At 35.9% G+C, this 8,178-nt stretch overlaps 2 pseudogenes; both read left to right on the top strand.

Annotated features, from left to right (window-relative positions):
* The first annotated feature begins 939 nt into the window (after positions 1-939).
* LOC131409047 (olfactory receptor 52E2-like) lies at positions 940-1,880 on the top strand (annotated as a pseudogene).
* Positions 1,881-4,753: 2,873 nt separating this feature from the next.
* LOC131408007 (olfactory receptor 52E1-like) lies at positions 4,754-5,693 on the top strand (annotated as a pseudogene).
* The last annotated feature ends 2,485 nt before the right edge of the window (positions 5,694-8,178 follow it).

Here is an 8,178-nt window from a genome sequence, read left to right as displayed (position 1 = left end):
TAAAGAAATCTGCTTTAGTCAGTAACTGATATCTCAGACATCATAAGGTCAATTTATCAATCCAATAAATAAACTGCTGTGCATGTTTTAGAGTGTGGGTTTCTGGATCAACAAATGAAGGAGCACAGTAAGGATCCATTTGGATAATGAAATGATCTAAATCAAAAAAAAAAAATGAGGATGAGAAGATAGTGAGTGGGTTAATGTTAAGAATTACATCCGTAACAGTATATATCTATTGATTCATAGAACATAACATATGCCTACTTAAAGGTACGTGATGGAAGAAAATAAACAGGGAAACAGCAACTTCAGAATATTTTATTTGTCAGATTAGTCACATATGCAGAGTGACAAATGAAAGGTTGAAGACATAGATTGAGTTAATCCTATTTCAAAAGCTTTGCCAAAGACTTCAGTATCATGTCCAGACAGAGAGACACAGAGAGCATTTATTTCTGTTCTCCAAGTAAGGCTCCTTTAAATAACTCCCTGAAATTTTCTCAAGGCCTCTGCTCGATCACTTCCAGTTATGGAATACTCACTCACATGAGAGAAATACTGAGTGAGAGCTCAGAGGAGAAGCACCATAAAAGCTTAGCAAATATTTGTTGAATTAAGTACAAGTATGAATACAGATGGAATCTTTTACTGGAAATGAAGGGAGAAGGTAGCTTAGAGGTCCCTGACATAATATGAAAAGATACATAATCTTTCTGTACTTCTAAACACAGTAATTTGGTATGTTATTACTAATTTTATTAATCTGGTTCCAGTAAATTTAAATACCCCAGATTATGAATTTACACTGGTTTTATCAACACATCATTAATGGCCCTCCTGAACAAAATCTCCATATTTTTCAGTGTCTGGTTGTGACCATCTTGGCAGAGCAACTTTATCTTCAGAAGTACTGATTAAACACAAAGGAAAATCATCATGCCTCCTCTTAACACTTCACATCCCTCTCTCACCTTCTTGTTGGTGGGCATCCCAGGACTAGAGCACCTGCATGTCCGGATTGGAATTCTCTTCTGCTCCATGTACTTGGTGGCTGCGGTGGGGAATGTGACCATCCTGGCCATGGTGAGGGCAGAACAAAGCCTCCATGAGCCTATGTTCCTCTTTTTATGCATGCTTTCGGTCACTGACCTTGCCCTGTCCGCTTCTACGCTGCCCTGAATGCTCTGTCTCTTCTGACTTGGAGCCCATGACGTCGTCTTTGATGCCTGCCTGGCCCAAATGTTCTTCATCCGTAGCTTTACTGCTACGGAATCAGGATTCTTTTTGGCCATGGCCATTGACGGTTATGTGGCCATTTGTCATCCACTGCACCATACCACTATTCTCACCCATGTTCTCATCAATATAATGGGAATTATTATAATGATTCAGGGTGTGGTCTTTTTTCTCCACATCCCATCCTGCTCAAACAGCTGCCTTACTGCAGAGCACGAATGAGTGCCAATACCCACTGTGAGTGCGTGGTTGTGGTGAAGCTGGCACGCGTGGACATAGGGACCACCAAGAATTATAGCCTCAGTATGGCTTCTATCATTGGCTCATGTGATGCCACTCGCAATGCTGTATCCCAAGTCTTCATTCTTTGTTCTGTATTCCACCTGCCATCTGGAGAAGCTAGCTTTAAGGCTTTGGGCACATGTGGATCCCACATCTGTGTTATTCTTGCCGTCTATTCCACGAATGGTTTTTCCATTTTCTGTCACCATTTTGGGAAAAATATGCCTACACATATCCATATTTTTATTGCAAATGTGTACCTTTTTGTGTTTACTTTTCTCAACTCCATTGTGCATGAAGCAAGGATGAAGGAAATTCTTGAACATGTTCCTAGAACACTAATGGTCAAATTTTCCTGATGTTAGTTATATCAATAAAAATGATGGTTTAAGAATAAATGGGAGTAGAAGAGATATTAAGGAAAATAATTAACTGCTTCTACTCCTACTAGCTGAATTGCATTTACCACCTGAAATGTCTTTTATTTACTATATGTCTTTAAATTTCCAAAATTTTAATTCAGCAAGTTGTTTCAGCTTTTTCTTTTAGTAAACATTGGGGAACAGATTAATCTCCTCCTAAGTATGTTTCTTTTGGAGAATAATTACAAATAGAAAGGGAACAGTAAAGGAAGGAGAAAAAGGATAAGTAAACGATAACCAAAAAAGAAAAGATTCTTAGACAACTAAATTGTTGGACAGTATATACTTCCAGTAATTTGAAACACTTTGATCCATGCATGTGGCTGTTATTTCATAGAATAGGTGATGAATGTTGTACCTGTTCTCTAGTGGAATCAAATTGAAGAATTATTATTTATCCAGATAATGGAGTAGTACTAATAATACATAAATATTAAAAATTGATATTAAGCACATTTCTCAAAAAACAAAGAAACTAATGTGAAGTAGTGTTAAGGTTTCAATTTTAGTGTTATGGCCGCTCCATTTTCTAGAGAAATTTTGATAGAATTGGAGTTTATTTCATAAAATAAACCAATATTCTAGAGTCTATTGACTGCTAAAATTAAGGTGATAAGTTCTCATTTCATAATTAGTAGTCAATATTACCAAATTACCAAGCTACCATGTGCATTAAGTCTGCCTCATTTACTAGGTGAGTTGGAACCCAGTATCAAGACACAGGATCTGAAAAATCTTAGCGACAATATTGAAATAGTCCTATTTATTGCCCCAGTGCCAAGGACTGACTGACTTCTTTAGTTCATTGTCATTAGTTTCCTACCTAGTTATTCATTTCTCATCACTTTTTAAAAGTATAACCTAAGATCTATGGACATTTTTTATGCTTTGGATCTGTAAAAAATTGTTTTTTGAAACTTATGCTCTGAAATTTTTCACCTCCTCTTGATTTTATCTTTAGGAACTCACAACCATAGACAAACACACAAAGACTAACATCTCTGAATTCACTAACAGTCAGTTTATAATTCAAATATGTTGAAAGCGTGAAGTTTTCTACTCTGGAGAGCTAGAGATGGTTGAGCATCTTTTCCCTGACTTTCTAATAGATGCCCAAACTGAACATATAGTCTTACTTTGATAGAATTTAGACTTTCTGATATTTTTCCAAGTAGTTCAATTCCTTTTTGGCTAAGGAGCCAGGTTTTAGAGTTAAACTGCCTGGGTTCAAGTCCAGTATTGTTTGCCTGGCTAGCTTTATTTATTTAGTTCTATTTCATCTCAATTTCTGATATTTAAAAATGAGTGATAACAGAACCTACCTCGTATAGTGGTGTGATGATTAGATGAGACATAGAAAGAAGATCAATGCAGTGGCACAGATGAAACACAATAAATGTTAATTAAATACTCAGACTTGAAAGGAGATGAGATCCAAAGTACAGGTGGAAATATTAGTTTCAGATTGGAGGAAAAAAACTCATACAACTAAGTAAGAGAAGGGTGAAAATGATGAAAATATCACTTGCATAATCATCTTAATTTCCTAGGGAGACAAGAGAAAGTCCTGAAAGTTAAACAAGAAATGTATAAATAAGATACACAGTGAGAAAAGTACAAGTTTAACATATTTACTGAAGCAAATATGAAATGAAACTAACGAAAGGAAGCAAGAAAGGATTTTCACAAAGCTTTAGATGTCCCACCTGAAGAGATTTAACAAAATTCTGTAACTTTTCTTGAATAACTCTAGCAGCCAGAGCTATTGGAAGAGAGAGATCCAACTGTGGGGAAAATAGCAGAAGATAAGTGGCCATGAACAGCTGTTGAAGCAATCAAAAATTTAAAGTCAATTTTTTTGTCATATGATATGAAACAGAAATGATGCTAATGCTGCATAGATACTAGAGTTACTTTATTTTAACGTAGTTTGGCACTATTTCGTTATTACTGTTTTGAATCTTTCTAAACAAGTATTAAAAATATCTTCCACCACTTCTTCATGAAATATCCCACATAAAATATTCAAATATAAGTTCCTTACATGGTAACTAAAATCAACCTTTGATTGCTACTGCTACTGCTGCTACGAACCAAACTTCTTATAATTACATCCTTATTTCTTTTGCTGTTTCAACAACTGTAAAATCTAATGGAGATGCCATCTCAACTATATCAATTATATTCACCATGAGTCTGGATTTCCTTCATTTAATAGAATCTACCCCAATAACCATGATGTTATATCTGATGAAAGACATATAGGGGTTGAATTCGTGGCTTTCTCCACCAGGTTTGTTAGTTTTAAAGGGTTTTGTACAAATTCTACCTCCATGGGCTATAACAATTGACTTTGAGGTGGTTGTTGCCCAGGATAGAAAGGAAAATATGCTTGTTAAAATCCCGGAGAAACCATATATTTTATTATTATTTTAATTCCTAAGCTATGATAGAACTCCCTTAAGAAGAGTAACAATGTATGATTCATCTCTGTACGCAAATATCTAGACATTTGCCTGCTAATCTATTGGTCCTTGATAAAAAATTTATTTATATGTTATAGAAATGAATGAAAATAAATGTGATAAATCTGATTAGCTTGATTGAAATCAAACAAAAACAATATGTAGGTCAGTTTTCAAAAAAGTCACGCATTTATGTCATGATGAGCTTGGTGATTAGAAAAGCTTAAACATATTTTTGTATAATTCTATAGAAAATTAATAACATTGGACAAGAAGAGCTTGAGCCTCTCAGTGAATGAGACATCTAGTCTATGATATGTGCAGCTGTAAAAGTGCCACAGAAGCATGGCCCCTCCTAATGACACACAGTTGCATCCCTACTGTTTTCTCCTGCTGAAAATTCCAGGGCTAGAAGGTGTGCGTATGTGGATTGGTTTTCCACTTTGTGTTGTATATTTGACTACCCTATTGGGAAATATTACAACTCCTTTTGTGACTTAGACTGAACATAATCTCCATCATCCGATGTTCTACTTCCTGGACATTCTGTCATCTATTGACCTGGGCCTGTCTACATCCACCATCCCCAAGATGCTTGGCATCTTCTGGCTCAACCTGAAAGAAATTGTTTTTGAGGGCTGCCTCATCCCGACATTCTTCATTCACCTATGCACTGGCATGGAGTCAGCTTTTCTCATTGCCATTGCCTATGATTACTATGTAGTTATATGTAAACCTCTTTGATACACATCAGTGCTGACAAATAAGATGGTATCAGTTATAGTATCAGTTACAGAACGTTCCTGAGATCTTTAGCCATTGCAACCCCCTTTGTTCTGCTTATCCTAAGGTTACCCTTCTGTGGACACCAAATCACCCCCCAAACTCATTGTAAGCATATAGGCATTGCCCACCTGTCCTGTGCCAACATAAAGGTCAACAACACCTATGGCTTTGGTGCCATTTCTATCCTGGGTTTGACATCATAGCCATTATCATCTCCTATGTCCAGATCATCCATGCTATCTTCTGCCTACTTTCCAGGGATGCCCAACTGAAGGCACTCAGCACTTTTGGCTCCCATGTCTGTGTCATCTTGGCCTTCTATACTCCAGCATTTTTCTCCTTCATGACCCACTGGTTTGGCAAAAATGTTCCTCAATACATCCACATTCTTCTTGCCAACTTTTATGTTATCCCACCTGCTCTCAATCCTGTTATTTATGGGGTCAGAACTAAGCAGATAAGAGAAAGGATAATTAGAATTTTCAGAAATAAATTATGAAATTTGATCTTCAGAGATTAAGAGCCTTGAGTAGGAGGAAATGGAACTTATTCTCTACTATCGAAATTGCAACAGCGATGTCTGGAGGAAATGGTATCCTATGTGCAGATTTATAAAGTCTTTAATTCATCTTAGTAAAAATAAACCAGAAGAAGCAATAATAAATATTTAATATAAGTATAGTTCCAACCACTAATCACAAATGTCAACAATTATATGATAAGTAAAATAGCATTTTACATGTAAAAAGCACAAGAGGTGGATAAAATTTTAATAACATAGTAATAATAACAAAAAATAGTCACATATTATGAGCCAGGAACAGTTTTCATAACTTTATAAGTATTACCTCTTTAAATTCTTATGACTAGAATAACAAGAAGTTACTACTTATTAATTCTTTTGTATAGCTGAGAAAACTGAGACAATAATATTATATATTAACAGCATTATATTGGGGTAAGTAGCATTTTCAAAATTGGAATATATTTCTCAGCCGAATAAACAAATATATACATGAACATATTCAAAAACTATAGAACAAAAATAAGTCCATAAATTTTACATTTAAATAGATATAAAATACTATAGTGAGAAAAATTGGCTGCTTACATAGCATATAGATGGGAAGAAACACCCCACTATTCCATATGATTTAAGAATCATATAAACACTTTGAAACAAGAGGTAATATGATTACTAATAATGGCATTTAACATTTCTTATCTCTTACAATGTTATAGGAACTGCAACTGATTCTTTAGGTAGTTCTCATTTTATAATAAGTAAGTAGATACTCAGAAGTTAAGTAACTTACACATAGTCATACAACTATTATGTAACACAGAATTTTAAATGATTCATTTAGTTTTAGGACAGTTTCTTTACCTCTCTGCTATGACTTAATATAAAACAAGCTATGAAACAGCCGATAAAAGATTAGGAAGACATTTAGGTGTCAACATGTTATTATACAATTTAAAATGGAATTATGTATATAAAGCAATGAGCATAAATATTAATTCAGAAATGTGAGAATAATGTTCTCTCTCAAACATGAAGAGACCATGATTAAAAGGATTAGAGAAAATTAATGGATATAAAAGATGGAAAGGAAGATAAACAGCACACAAAAGAACCAGGGTGCCTAAGAGACTCCTGGCTCCCTAGATGCAGGTTTAAACCAAGACATTTCAGAATGCTTGACTCAAGCTCTCAGATACTCTCTGTCCCTGACGACACTGACCCAGGACGTACTTCTCAGGGGAGCTGCATGCTCTGCATAAAGTGTTCTCTTGAGGGACCCTGGGCAGGATGCCAGCCTGATGCCACAAGAAGAGGTGAAATGTTGTCCTTGGGAAGGTAGCCCAGGTCATATTTTATACTTATGGGAGTCTCCAATGAAAAGATTCAGACAGGTGGGGCAGCTCGGCACGGTGGACTGTGATGAGAGCTTAGGGAAGTCACATCAGGTACTACCACTTAGAGATACATCACTGATGAAAATGCCGGGCTCCTTTATTCCAGCTACCCCCACAGAAAGGGAGCACCCAGACACTGTATGGTGCATTTTCACTCTACGGATATGAGCCTGGGTGAGTGATCAGAGTCCACAACCATGGAAATCACAGTGGTAGTCAGTAAAGTGACCTCTTTGAAAGAGTTGCTCTATCTTATTAGCTGTAAGGCCTTGGGGATGACCTTTGCACTCTGAGCTGCAAAACATGTATGTCAATCCTTGTTCCATCTGTGTATTAATCTGTGTTCAAGGGTCAGGTTCTGTTAAGGGGACAACGTTTTCCACAATTTGAGGATAAAATAATGAGAATTTGAGTTACAGAGACCCATTTTGTTCTGACTGAGTTGAATCTAGCCTATATATTCCATACTTCAGACTAAAATTTAAGTAATATGTATATCTATCTCAGGAAGAAGTCTTCCATAAGTGAGCAGCAATAAAGGAGTCCCAAAAGTTTTATCATTTGTTCCCTAATTAAATGTGCAATATATGCCTGGAACAATATGAAGATGCTTTAAAACACAGTTCCTAATCTAATTCTATAAGGGGCTTAACTTTCAACGTAGACTGAATATTGGGAACTCAGTTTACATGGTTCCTTCTGGGACCACGTTTTACCTATTAGTTAGCTGTTCTATTTTATTTAGAAAGTCAAACATTAGCACCAAGAATCGTATCCGTGGATAATAAAATGCAAATTATTCCAGCTATTGTTACTAAGGATCCAGTGTCAAGACATTTCATTAGGCATCACATATGCAACATCTTATTTTATAGGTAATAGAGCCGTTGATACTGTGGAGGAATAGGAAGTTGATACTGTGATTATCTCAACCTCTACAGATAAATAAAATAAGGCTCCGGAAGTGATTTTCTTAGGTGATTAGTAAGGGAGAGAGTGAAGACACAAAGCTGTGTTTGCTTGGGTTGAAAATGAATGTCCCTGAACACCAGACTAACTGATTC

This window comes from Diceros bicornis, chromosome 7 (assembly GCF_020826845.1).
Source record: "Diceros bicornis minor isolate mBicDic1 chromosome 7, mDicBic1.mat.cur, whole genome shotgun sequence".
Lineage (NCBI taxonomy): Eukaryota > Metazoa > Chordata > Mammalia > Perissodactyla > Rhinocerotidae > Diceros > Diceros bicornis.
The sequence above is the reverse complement of the archived record's forward strand: the minus strand, read 5'-3'. Positions and strand labels throughout refer to the sequence as shown.